Source organism: Microcebus murinus, chromosome 13, assembly GCF_040939455.1.
Source record: "Microcebus murinus isolate Inina chromosome 13, M.murinus_Inina_mat1.0, whole genome shotgun sequence".
In the NCBI taxonomy this organism is placed as follows: domain Eukaryota; kingdom Metazoa; phylum Chordata; class Mammalia; order Primates; family Cheirogaleidae; genus Microcebus; species Microcebus murinus.
In genome coordinates this window covers 12,274,062-12,289,326 of record NC_134116.1, presented here as the reverse complement: position 1 = coordinate 12,289,326, position 15,265 = coordinate 12,274,062, and positions in this window count along the sequence as shown.

Here is a 15,265-nt window from a genome sequence, read left to right as displayed (position 1 = left end):
CTGAGAATCTGAAGAATTGCAATATAATCTTTCAGTGAAAGAGAATGAGCTGCTCAATTTGTCATTGACTAGGTTGTCCCAAAATCATCACACAGCCACAGGCCCTTAAACAAAATAATAATTTTTAAAATCCTACAATAATCTTTAAATTCATGAAATCATTTTTCTTTACACATTATTTTTCTGTGCGTATGTACAATGAACAGTGTTTCACAGTTCCCTACATATCCATAAGAACCCCTTCCTAAAAGGGGAACAAGTTCCAAATGGTGTCAGAAGCACACATGGGTCTTTGGTAGAATTCTCACCATGTAACATCTTGTGCACTTTCCATGAGGATTTCTTTTAAAACTAGAACACTTCATTTTGGCAACCAAGCCTTGTATGTCTAGACACATTATAGTGCTTGGTTACAATTGCATTTCCATAGTAAACTAGTATCCATTCATTCATAACTTTCTCAAAAATTCTCCTTTTGGGCTTTAAACTCTCCAGGCTTAGCCTTAGCCAAAAGGTGAATATTTGGAAAGTTTCTGCTAAATCCATTTTTATCAGATATTGACTTCTATGACTCAAAAATCATTTTCCATATGTCCATAAGAATTATTACCCAAAAATGTAATCCACGAGGAGCTGACTTTTACAATTTAAAGCTTTGAATCTGACTAGTCCTTTGAGAAACAAGCTCAAAAGCTGGAATGAAACATTCAAGTTTAAAACCCAAATTTTCCTATATACATGCATATGCCACTGAAGCATCAACACATGCACCCACAACTTCATTTTGTTCTAAATTCTCCTGAGTATCTCTCTCTGTGTGCTTTCTTTTCCACCTATTTTGTCTAGAAAAAATTAGAACTTAACTCCCAACTAAACTATTAGAAGTTCAAGGCTAGTTTGCTAATCTCTCCTCATGAGGAAACTATAAGTTTTTCTACGATGGCTGTACTTTCCAGTAGCACATTCCACTCCCCTGGCTTGCTCGGTTGTGTGTGTGCACAGCTTTGCGTAACATGCTTCCAAATGTCAACCTGAAGTGTGCGAACTGTTTGTTTAGGTTGTTAAGGAGGATTACAAACCTGTTTAGGTTTGTTTAGGAGGATTTTTAAATCTGTACTAATTTGAGTTTTTCCTTTTCCCTTTGAAACATAATCTAAAATGATTATAAATAAACCACACATATGAAATGATTAAATATAACATTGGGCAGATTTTCTCACTCCAACCCATCCCTCTCTTAAAATTTTTTCTGCCTGTCTTGGTCACTCAGAGTTTTAGCCTTCTCGGGGTCTTCTTCTAACAGATTAATTAATGAACACTAGGTTAATGACTTAATGTATAAGCCCTTCCAAAATTGTTTTTATTTAAAATACTCATAAAAGCAAGAGTAATTCAAGATAAACAACAAAACCGATGGTAGAATTTAAGATACTTAGCACACTGTCAATAGTGATACTTTGTTCGGTGATTTCTCAGCAAGTCCTGTGTGAATTGCTTATTTAACCTCACTGTGGCTCAATTTACTCATCCAGGGAAAAGGAAAAACAACAGTGCCTACCTATTTGGCTCATTATGAAGCGAAGCTTATACAAGATTGTATATATACCTCACTTAGAAGAGATCTGGTTAAAACGTCTTCAGTAGGAATTACTTATCATTAGTGTTACTATTATTATAATAATTTAGCGAAATTAGGGGAAAAAAACATAATACAAACACACACACACCCTTTTCCAACTTCCTGAAATAGATATTAACTGCCAATACCTATAAATTAATACAAATGGCCACATACTGTATGTTAATAGCCAGTCTGAGGTGATTTCACTGAGTTTTCCATTAGGATTGAAGCAGCTTGCCCGTAGACTGTGTGTCGAGGAAATTCTGTGGCTTCACCATTCCACTCAACAGCTCTTATCATCCCACCTAATATCCACTACAGCAAACCACTTTTCAATCTTTTTAATGTTGTACATTCTTAATTCAAGGACCATAAAATATTTATTTAAAAATTAGTCAACATATGTTTTCATTATTTACATTACCAGATAAGTAATTTCTATATTTTGGTGTGGATAAACAAAACACCATTTCTTTTAATCCATAGAGAAAAGCTAGCTAATAATAAATTAAAATAAATTTAGAGGCTTTTCAGCAACTTTGCATCTGTTGCCAGGACCAAAAAGAACATTTATAAAAGTTAATAAAATTATAATTTGATGATATTGAGAAAAACAGTTTTTTTTATTTTTTTGTCTGACATATGAGGTAAATTTTTATTATTTTTTTGTTTATCACAATAAAATAAGGGTACTACATAGATTTTTGTGCATTACTAGAATAGAGAAGAAATATCATCTATGAATATTTCACAGTTAGTTAAAAAATGATAAGCCCTCTTTAATTACTCATAGGATCATTAAGTTGGACAATTATAACTTAATTGAAGTATAGTAATTTAAAAAATTATCCATCTCGTAAGTCGATGTTAGCAAAATATACAAAAAAAAGCCTTTCTTCTAAAATCAATAACTCAATGTCAGTAGGTTTGTTTTCCCTTCTTTATTTTTATTATTAGTGACAATTTCTACCCTTATGACTAAAATTAAAGAATACTTGAGTAAAAATTACACATAAAATGCATTTACTTGTTTTCTTATAAGATCAGTAATGACTACATATTTCAGTAATTAGCATTTATGTAACACCTACCACTTTATGAAGCATTTCCCTTCTCGAGAGCTCACCTCATTGTAACATAAACCCTGTGATGTATTCATTAATAACTTCATTTTACAACTGAGGTTAAGTGGTTTCCCCAAACTCCTGCTTCTATAAATTACCAGAAACAAGAGTCAGACTCGAGTCTTCTAGATAATCAATTCCACTGTATCACACTACCTCTATCTGTTATTATTTGAAGTTACAAATACTAATTACACTTAAAATGACTCTCACACACAAACTATTGGGAATTCACAATATTCCAGGCAGTGTTATGTAGTTTGTGTTCATTATTTTAATTAAGATTCAAAACAACAATGTGAGATACAAACTTTATTTGAAGTATCCTACAGTTAAGGAAACTGAGATGCAGGAATTTTTAAGAAATTTCTCAAGATTATAAAGATAATAAATAACCAAACTGAGAATAAAACTCCAATTTTTCTGCCCCTGGAGTATGTGTTTTCAGGCAGGATATTTGGAGAATTACTTGAAATTGATTTAAGCAACCCTTTTCATAAGCTTTTATGGAAAATGCCTAAGTTCTTAAAGTGATGGTGATATAATTACCCTGGTCTTTGGTGACTGCCAAGCACATGTTAATAGTGGACATTATGTGGTTTTTCTTATAGATTTATATAATCAAGGGTCCTAGTGATGTGAGAATTTAGATATAAGGTTAAGGAATCAAAAGAGGGAATAGAATGACCATGTCAATTGCACAAAAATCTATACATTTAACCTCAGAGGAAGTATGAATCTATATGAATAAAACCTGTGAGAAGAAGCAAATGCAGTGAAATGGTTAAAAATTATACCACATTAACTCATCGAGGTCTCTTCATTGAAGAAACCATTCTGTAGACACTTTTCTGGGAGTCAGTGTGTTAGGGTATGGGCAGGCACAACATACAGGGCAGGCTACAGAGCACAATTCTATGTGTATCATATCAGATGGAATCAGGAAGAAAAAATGAGAAATAAGTGAATGATACTTCTTTACATGGGATATATTGGCCAGAAATAAGGCAAAAGTATGGATGTTCTTGGAGTCAAGTGATGTTAAGTCTTAAAGAATAAAATAGAACCATTTTTGATCCTTTAAACCTCCTGGAGTAGATCATACATAAGAGTAGGATTAGCTAAAAGTCAGAAAGGCTTGAAGCCAGAAAGCCAGAGAACTACAAGAAAGACATTTCATTAATCTAAGCATATTAGTTAGCCAGGGTCTAGACAAGGACTTTCAGGATAAGAAAGTAAAAAAAAAAAAAAAAAAAGTGGCAAATTCAACAAAATAGAACTTGAAATGGACATAACAGATTTAAGATAAGAAGCATCAAATTTAAGCCCCATTTCCATTGTAAGAACAATGTAATACATTTTCATGATAAATAAAAACCATAGTAGCTCATTCAAATTATTTGCCAGCCTGTCTCCCTCATGGAGATTACATAAAAATAAAATGAATGAAATTTGTTACTATTTCTATTCCTATGGGATAAAGATACTCTATTTGCTGCATAGATGATCGACTTAATTTCCAAAAAGAGTAAGGAGATAAAAAGAATAAAGGGCTTTTATCAAATCTGTTCAAAAGGCTGATGGATTAACATATTAATTTTTAATTTAACTGTTAACATTGTATTCTACAAGCTATATCTGCAGTATGTTGCTTACTTGGATAAATAGTACTTAGTTACCATTTAAGTTATTTCTAGAAACTGTTTTTTGTGTTTTAAGCCAATAATTCCAAGGCACTGCAGGTTATATTAAAGTTATGAATTTTGCAGCCTTGGCTCTTTATTTTTCTTTAAACTTTCAGATTAGCATTTTCACGTTTTAGAGGTGCTTAATGCCTGTGTCGCAGACCCCAGATAACTCTAGCCCCTGGCACTTAGTCAAGAGGTTAGGCTATATAACATGCAGTCTTTCGTCAGCTGTGTTGTGTATATAAAACCCCTTCCCATTTTCTCTTCATGATGTTGATTTTCTGAGGTTAAATCTTTCAACTTATTATATGACTTCATGAGAATGTCTTACAAATGCATAGGTCAGACTCTCCCACTCAACACAGCTCTGCTGTTCATGGTTTTCAGTGAAGTTAAGACATGCAAATCTGTACCAGAAGTTTCAGGGCACCTCTGCTGAACATACCAGACTTGCAGCCAGGAATTCTGGCTGGTCTCTCAGGAAGCTGAAAGACACTAAGGAAATCCTCATAACTTGTTATTTATGCTTTTATCTAAAAATACTCTCAAAACTGCAGAGGAAATAATGCAAAGGCATCTAAATTAAAGATATTAAAACCAATATCAAAGCAGATGGGCAATCACTCTTACCACTTCTATTCAACAGAGTACTAGAAGTCCTAGCCAAAATAATTAAGCAAGAGAAAGAAATAAAAATCATCCAAATTGGAAAGGAAGAAGTTAAATTGTCCCTCTTTGCAGACTATATGATTTCATATAGAAAGAACTTTAAAGACTCCACTAAAAATGAGTTAGAATTAATAAATGAACTGAGTAAAGTTGTAAGATATACATTCAACATTAAAAAGTTGTATTTCTATACACTAACAGCCAACTATATGAAAAAGAAATCAAGAAAACAATCCCATTTACTATAGCTTTACAAAAACAAAAAACAAGCAAAGAAAAAAAAACCTTAGGAATTGAAAGACCAGTACACTGAAAACTATAAAACACTGCTGAAAGATATTGAAAAAGACACAAATAAATGGAACAATATCTCATATTAACGTATTGGAAGAATTAAAATTGTTAGAATGCCTATACTACCCAAAGTAATCTATAGATTTAATGCAATTCCTATCAAAATTCCAAAGACACTTTTCACAGACATCGAAAACAATTGCAACATGTATGGAACCACAGAAGACCCAGAATAACCAAAGTGATCTGGAAAAGTTGGAGGCATCATATTTCCTAATTTCAAACTATATTACAAAGCTATAATAATTAAAACAGAATTTTACTGGGAAAAAAGCAAACACACAGATTAATGAAACATAACAAAGTCCCCAGAACTAAATCTACATATTGAGAGCCAACTGATTTTTGACAAAGATGCCAAGAATACACAATGAGGAAAGGAAAGTCTCTTTAATAAATGGTGCTGGGACAACTGGATATCCACATGCAGAAAAATAAAATTAGATCTTTATCTCATACCATACACAAATCTCAACTCAAAATGGATAAAAGACTTAAAGATAGGACCCAAAACTCTAAAACTATTAGATGTAAACATAGGAGGAAATCTCCACTACATTGGTCTAGGAAATAATTTTTTAGAAATAAAATAAAAAACACAAGCAACAAAAGCAATAATGGACAAATGGAATTGCATCAAATTAAAAAGCTCAAAAATCTCTGCTTATCAAAGGAAATAATCAACAAAATGAAGATACAGACTACAAAATGAGACAAAGTATTTGCATACCACACATTTTATAAAGGGTTCATACCCAAAATATATAAAGAACTCAAACAACTCAATAGCAAGAAAACAAATGAGTTGATTTAAAAATGGGCAAAGGACCTGAATATACATTTCTCCAAAGATGTACAAATGGCCAATAGGTATATAAAATAATGCTCAAGTGTTCCTTTCTCTCTGCATCCACACCAGCATCTATTGTTTTTAGACTTTTTAATAAAAGCCATTCTAACTGGGGTAACGTAATACCTCATTGTGGCTTTAATTTGCATTTACCTGATGATTAGTAACATTGAGCATTTTTTCATGTTTATTGGGAATTTGTCTATATTCTTTTGAAAAGCTTCTGTTTATGTCTTTTGCTCACTTTTATTAGGGTTGTTTGTTTGTTTTTTCTTGCTGATTTGTTTGAGTTCTTTGTATATTTTGGTTATTATTCCTTTATCAGATGTATGGCTTGCAAGTATTTTCTCCCATGATGTAGGTTGTCTATTAGCTCTGTTAATTATTTCCTTAGCTATGGTGAAGTTTTTAAATTTAATCAGTCTCATTTGTTTATGTTTTTTGTTGCTGTGATTGGCATTGGAGTCTCCTTCATAAATTATTTGCCTAGGACAATATCCAGAAGAGTTTTTCAAACATTTTCTTCTAGAATTATTTAATACCTTACATTTAAGCACAATTCACAAGTGCAAAGATGTGGAATCAACCCAAGTGCCCATCAATTCCTGAATGGATTAACAAAAATTGGAATATGTATACTATGGAATACTACTGCACCATGATGAAGGATGATTTAGGCCTTTTGCAACAATTTGGATGAACTGGAGACCATTATCTTAAGAGAGGTATCTAAAAAATGGAAAAATGAATACCATATATATTTGCTATTAAATTGGCACTAACTGATAAACACACTTGTGCACAGAGGGAAGTAAAACACAGTGGAAATCAAGCAGAGGGTTGGAGGGAGGGATAGGCAAAAACCTATCTAACAGATATAATCAACATTATTCTGGTGATAGGTACACTTACAACCCTGACTCAAGCATAATAACATTGATACATGTAACTAAAAACATCGTACTCCTGTAATATTTTGAAATAGTATTTTAAAAATGCTCAATATCAACAATCATCAGGGAAATACAAATTAAAACCAAAATGAGATGCCATCTCACATGCATTAGAATGGCTACTATCAAAAGGACAAAATTAACAAGTGCTGGGTACAATGTGGATAAAAGAGACCCCTTGAACAATGTTGGCAGGAATGTAAATTAATATAAGCATCATGGTAAACAATATGGAAGTTTCTGAAAAGTTAAAAATAGAACTATTACATGATTTAGCAATCCCACTACTGTGTATATATCCAAAGGAAATGAAATTGGTATGTTGAAGAGATATCTGCTCTCCCATGTTTATTGCAGCATATTCACAAGAGCCAAAGGCATAAGATCAACTGAAGTGCCCATCAATGGATGAATGGATAAGAGAATGTGGTATATGTACACAATGAAATACTATTCAGTCATAAAAAAGAAGGAAATTCTGTCATTTGCAACAACATGAATAAACCTAGAGGACATTATGTCAAGTGAAATAAGCCAAGCACAGAAAACAAATACAGCCTGATTTCCTTTACATGCAGAATCTTAAAAAGTTGATGTCATAGATGTAGAGTAGAATCATGGTTGTTGGGAGCTGGAGTGGTATGTTGAAGACAGAGGAGATCAGTAAGATCTTGGTCAAAGGTGTACAATTTCAGTTAGAGGAGGAATAAGTTCAAGAGCTGTATTGCACAACATGGTAACTATAGTTTATAACAATATATTGCATTCTTAAAGATGTTAAGAGAATAGATTTTAAGTGTTCTCATCCCAAAAATGATAACTGTATATCCTAATTCTCTTGATTTAGTCATTTCACAATGTATGTAATTTCAAAATCTTATGTTGTACATGATAAATACATACAATTTTATTTGTCAATTTAATAAAAAATAAATAAATAAACAAACAAGAAGAAAAAGAGATATACTAACAAGTATTGGTGAGGGATACAGAAGAAGTGGAATTCTCTGATGTTGCTGGTAAGAATATAAAATGGTGCAACTGCTTTGAGAAACAGTTTGGCAATTCCTCAAAATATTAAACATAGACCCATTAAAATAAAACCTACACACACAGAAACTCATACATAATTTTTTATAGCAGCATTATTTGGCTATTATACTATAATAGCCAAAGAGTGAAATTAACCCAATGTCCATCATATGATGAATGAACAAACAAATTGTGGTCTATCCATACAATAGAATATTATTCAGCAATAAAATGGAAAGAAGTATTGAAACATGCTATGATTTGAAGGAAGCTTGAAACTTCAATACTAAATGAAAGAAGACAGTCGCAAAGACAACATATTGCATGATTCCATTTATGTGAAATGTCTAGAATGGGCAAATATATAGAAACAGAAAGTACATTATTGTTCACCTACAATTGAGGTTGTGGGGTGGACATGGGGAGTAACTGCTAACAGGTGCAGGGTTTCTTTGTTGATTTTAAAAATCCTGGTTGATAAAAAGCTCCTAAAACTAATTGTGATAATGGTTGCATAACTGTGAATATACTAAAACTATTGAATTTTACATTTTAAATGAGTGAATTGTATGGCATATGGGCTATCTCTCAATAAAACTGTTTTATTTTAAAACTAGGTATAATAACTGCTTGCTTTTTAATTATTTTTATAAGACTATGAGAGTCTTTGCATTAATCATGGAAACATGCATACACACATGCACCGTAAAATGCCATTAACATGTATCTACTTTCTATCTGCAAAGAGAGAGGATGAAAAGTAAATAACATTATCAATGTCAAACAAGAATGGGAGAATTGTTAAAGTTAAAGGTTTTTCTTGAAAATAAAAACAAATAAGAATGTTTCCCTCCCAAAAATACAATCAATGGAAAACACATTGAGAAATTTGTTAAATTGCTAAAAGAAAAAAGTGCAAAATACTAAGTTATTATTTTGTCCAGGTATAAAATTTTACCATTATCTTAAAATTGCTATAAACACTCAACAAACAATAATACTTATTTTTTCAGTGTATATACAGAAATAAGAACCCCAAATGCTATGTGTGCCAATGTTGGCCTATGAGCTATGTATTAAACATTAAAAAAAAAAAAGAATTGGTATGTTTGATCAAATATGCAGGTCACAAAACTCAAAAGTGGTTTTTAGGATTCATTTGGCTTATTGTATTATTAAATTCTTATGAATATACTGTATGATAAATATTATTTTCAGTTTAACTTGAGGAAAGTAAATTTAATGGAGGCCAAAAGACTTGGCGTAGGTCACACAGCTAGAGCTTTGTATGTGTTGGGAAGAACACTGGTTTCCTACCACCAGAGAAGGCTGGTCTCTCTCTCGCCTCTAACTCCAGAGTTCAGTAGGTAGGAGCAGAGGCCAACACATCTCCATGATGTCTGCTGTTCACAGTGTGATGAATTTAGTGTTCACTGTTGTCTAAAACTGGGATGAAATAAGAAAGTCTGAGTAGTTCATGGTACACATATTAGGAGCCTGATATGGCCACAAAGCCAAAGCCTTTTTCTCTAATATAACTTTTATTAGAAATAACTGAGCTATTTTAATCCCAGATTTCTGATCTCCTATGTGAATCTCTCAATTGACTACATTGTTGAGAAGAAAGAAGAATATTTATTGGATACTATTGCAAACTTTGCATAAACCTCAATAATTGAGGTAAGATTAAACCTGGGTTTTGTGATCCTAAGTTGTACTGGGACTTTCAAGCAATAAAACGTGCTTTTAAGAGGTAAGTCTTTTATCAAGATCTTGAGGAGTTATCTACAGCCTCAAATTGTATTCTGTGTCTACTCACAGTCATTTAGGGAATACCTGCTGTCATTCTATAATTAGGGATGAAATTCAAAATGGAAATATTAAGATAAATTCTGGGGAACAGGGTGATTTAAGCACAGGAATCTATTTATTCCTACCTTTGCCAATCATTCCCAGAAATAAAACCCACCTTGGGGTTGATGTGAGGAGGGCACTGCAAGAATGTTTTGATAATCTATGAAAAGAGATTTTGGAGACTTAGAAATTGGCCTATGAAGATTAAAATAAGTGGGTGGATTTGAGAACTGAGTAGGAAGTAGAATAATAGGCAAAGAACATGAAGAAGTTATTTTCAACTTCAAACAGAGTCAGTTGCACTGTATGGAAAAAATTACAACCCCTCTCTGTATTTAAATGAATTATAATTAATATAATATTAAGATATTTTTCCTCTGCCTATCAAATAGCAAAGATTTTGAAGACAATTAGAGAGTGAAGAAAAGCATAAATTGGTAGAAACTTTTTAAATGCTATTTATCTATTAAAAGTTTTAAAATGTGCATAGTTTGTGATTTTCTCTTTCAAATGTGTCTTACAGAAATAACCTGAGATATATATAAAGTATATATGTTAAGGTAATTAAAAATTATCAATATAAAATATAAAAGCAATCTCTATTATGCAGAGTTGGTTAAGCATATAGAAGTATACAGATATGATAAAATGTGGTAGCTTTTAAATATTCCTTTATAGAATAATAGCTATTGCTAGCAGAAAATATTTATATTAAATTGTTAAGCTAAAAAATCAAACTGTGATATAATGTACCCTTTAATGTTATTTTTGCAAAAACAGAGAGCAAGAGAACAAGGGCAAGAGACAAGGAAAGGATGTGTAAATACTATTAACAATCTTTCACGAGGTAGAGTTTCAGTTAAGTCTTGATAAATTATTGTTTTCCTTTGCTTTCTGGGTTTCCTAAATACTCAGTATTGACCATTTCATAGTAGTATAATGAGAAATATAATTTTCCCTTTAAAGTTTAGTAACTGTAGAGGTCACTTCCAGTTGTCTGGCCAGTGCCTATCTAATCCTTCCTAACAGATCCTTCTTTTTGAAGTCGCAATGTGCCCAGCTTAAAACACTTATCTGCCCTGGATCCCTTGCGGATAGGGTTTGCCATAGTGTGTGAACAGTGATATGTTAACATAAGCGACTTTGGTTGCAATTGTCTTTTGGACTTTTGCATTTTACTCTTTGTTCTTCCTAATCTTCTTCCTGCATGGAACACAAACATGATGACTGACGATGGAACAGCCACGTTGCTAACATAAGAGTGAAAAGTCGCACGTTAAGCAAGAAATTAGAAGAAACTCGTGTCCTTGATAACATCATCAAGCTGTTGCACAATCCCTGTACATTTGTTGAAATAAATAAATGAAATAAATAAATGAAGTGAAAATAAATATTTATGAAATTGCTCATACTGATATACTTGATGTATAACCAGATACAACCTTAACTGATATAAAAAAAAAAAGACAAGAAAAACATTAATTTACATTCTACTCTAAGTAGAATGATGGATAGAACCTCTTTAATCTAGTAAACATTTGAATCAGGGGACCAAAAAGATGAAAGGATACAGGAAGAACTCCACACTAAGGAATGAATTTTCTTTAGCATCTTTACCGTATTTCAGTATTGTGGGCACCTAGAAATACTTGATAGCATAGGTTAGTGTGCTTTTCGCTCTCAACTTCATAATGTTGGAGAATAGTTACTACCTTACTTTCCCTTAATAGCCGACTGTCAAATATTGCATGATTGGATATATTTATCTTTTAGTATAAAAGATTAAAATAGGAATGTATTATATAGTAGGACATTTTATGTCAAATGATTTCAAATATAATATTATACATTACCAAATAGAATTTTCAGATTAAAAAAAGGTTGATTAATAAAATAGTAATAATAGGAAAGAGAATTTTGGCCATTGAACATGAATCAGGCCTGGAAAAAGTCAGGGATCTGAGCGTGTAAGATTCATGCTTTTGGTCTTTGTTGACTTAATCTGCTTCTATATGTAACTCTTACCCTGGGTCATTCAAATGTAATCCCTGTTTTAAAATATCCATTTCTTTTTTCCTACCTTACTAGAGTAGAAAAAGCAGCTTACAGCATTGTCCATATTCGGTAGTCCCTTGTAGACATGGGTAAAAGCACCCAGCACTAGAAGCTATACCATTAAAATGCATGCATTTTTTCTTAATGACTGCCAATGAACCATAACAAAATAGAACCTTCCCTCTCTGGAAGTGATCAGACAGGTTCAAAAAGAATATTTGATGATATGCCAAGCCAGCACATTGCTGTGATTTAAAAGCAATGTCCACACCCAAAACAGGCTTTTCTTTTCTATTATAGAACAGCTGCCTCCCAGAGTGAGCCTGATTTAGCACAAGATCAAAAATCTCAACACCCTCTATGTGGGTTTTGTGACATTCCACAGTGGCACAGGACCCAGGTAAAACCATTAAAAATTATTTGAGACTATGTCAAGGAGAAAATTGAAACCTAAGGCCATGTTTTCCAGTATCATTAAAACTTTCCTATACAATATGGGGCTGTCTCTTTAGAAACCTCAGTGAAGTGTTGGGAAAAGCTGTCTAATCTTTAATTCATTCATACATTCTTCCATTGAGCAAGTATCTATTGAGAAAATATTATAACCAAAACTTTAGGATTAAAGTGCTGTACTAAAATCAAGCTGCTTCTGCTTCCAGTTCTAACCTTTTGTTTTGTTGTTTTTTATTGTTCCTTCAAACAACTGTCATTCTTCCAAACACCTTCATGATACCCACTGTGCGAAGCTTTCTAAGTTGAAGCAAGTTATATTTCTACTCCATTCAGTTCCAGGTTTCACAATATCAATGCTATAAGCGCCTAAAATGTTTTTTTTTTCTGTTATTTTATCCATTTTAGAACAAAGTTTTAATTCCTTAAGTATGTGCTAATCAACCTGTAGCACCATATCAACTTTACTGTGCAGGGATAAAATATATAATTCATAAACTAATAGAATATCAGAATGGACTGAACACTATTTGGCAGCATATCAAAAAGCAGTGCTTTCAACTTCTGGCTAGATGACATAATTTTTAGAAAGGTATTCATTGTACTGCGTTGACATCTACACATGTTGGATCTTGTACTGCCTTCAAGAACCACAGACATGTCTAAAAATTCTTTCATATATCTGCCCCAAGAGGTTTTGATAATAGCTTAGTCCCCAACTGCCAATCCTTCCCCACCCTGGTCTCAACAAAGGTATCTCCTTTTCAAGATAAATCTGCTCAGTTCTTTCAAATGATTCTTGTATGTGTGATCACCAACCTCACATTTATTCTTCTTCTCCGGATGTGTTTTAGTCTGTCAATGTCCTTTTTAACGGACAAAGCGCAAAACATAGGTGTGGTCTGTTAAGGTCACAGAACAGTGAAAATGTTGTCTTCTTCCTGACGGGTTTTGTATTACTAGCAATGTTTACACTTTTTGCTACTGAAATCTGTTGTCTCATATTGAGCTTCTGGTCAATTAAGACCCATAGATCTTTTTCAGACATAAATCCATATTTAACCCTATCTGTAATTATCGATCTTCTAGACTTGGTATGGGGTTTTATGATTATATCTATTATATGTCACATCTTTAATTTGATTCTTTTCTCCACTTTTACATTATTGTCTCAGTTTCTGAAATGTTTTAATGTGAGTCTAATAATTTCACGACTTTACCCAAAAACCTTAAAAAAAATGTCTAAGAGTCTACCTGATTAGGTAAATACCCCTATCGTAGGATTTAATTCCCTCCTTTTACCTCACCTGATACTTCTAGTCTCAATTTCAGATCAGATATACAGAGGTGAAGGAGACTGAAGTTGCAGCAGAGGTTGGAGTGTTGAGCATGAGAAAGTCTCAACCAGCCACTGCTGGCTTTGAAGACAGATCCTTTCCTAATACCTCCAGAAAGAACAAAGCCCTACCATCTCCTTGATTTTTAGCCCAGTGAAACCCATTTTGGACTTCTGTCCTCCAAAACTATAAGATAATGTATATTGTTTTAAGCCACCAAGTTTGTGGTAATGTGTTAGAGTAGCCACAGGAAACCAGTGCACTTCCTCTTTCAGTGTTTATCAATGGGGTGCTGTTGGCATGCTAGTGAAGGCTCATCCCTAGCATTGAGGATCGTCTAGTGTCCTGTAGGCACTAAGTGCCAGCTTCCCTCTAAGTCATTGTGACCACCTGAAACATGCCTACGCATTTGCAAATGCCCTGTGGGGCTGACATCACCCTGGTTGGAAAGAATATCTTATATGTCCCGGGACATCTGCGGTGTAGAAGAGCATGTGGGAATGAGCATCAGAAAAGTAAAATTTAAAATATACATTTAAAGCTCAGTTGGCTGGGCACAGTGGCTCACGCTTGTAATCCGAGAACTCTGGGAGGCCGAGAAGGGAGGATTGCTCGAGGTCAGGAGTTCGAAACCAGCCTCAGCAAGAGCGAGACCCGGTCTCTACTATAAATAGAAAAGAATTAATTGGCCAACTAATATATATAGAAAAAATTAACCGGGCATGGTAGCGCGTGCCTGTAGTCCCAGCTACTCAGGAGGCTGAGGCAGAAGGATTGCTTGAGCCCAGGAGCTTGAGGTTGCTGTGAGCTAGGCTGACGCCACGGCACTCACTCCAGTGAGTGAGACTCTGTCTCAAAAAAACAAAGTGAGGCTCTGTCTCAAAAAAAACAAAACAAAACAAAAACAAAAACAAAAACAAAAATTAAAAATAAATAAAAATAAAGCTCAGTAGTCCTCTTTAGTATTAATTTGCTTACAATAAGACTGGAAACCCTTATTTATGCCTACGTGAGCCCTGCACGTCAGGATTTGCCACTTGGCCTGAAGGAGGTGCTCTCTAAGTGTCTGCGAAGAAAATAAATTGAAGCTTTCATTAATTATTTCCCAGGCTTCTGAGAAGAGGTTATGATGCCTTTAAATATTAAAAAGTGTAAGCTGAAAATAATGAAATAAAATCTTGTTAAAAGAAGCAGAGAAAGACATGTCCAGGCAGCTAGGATGGGGCTGAAGGGAGTTTTCTTGTTTCTGAGCTCCACCTTTGGCCTTGAATTCCTGAC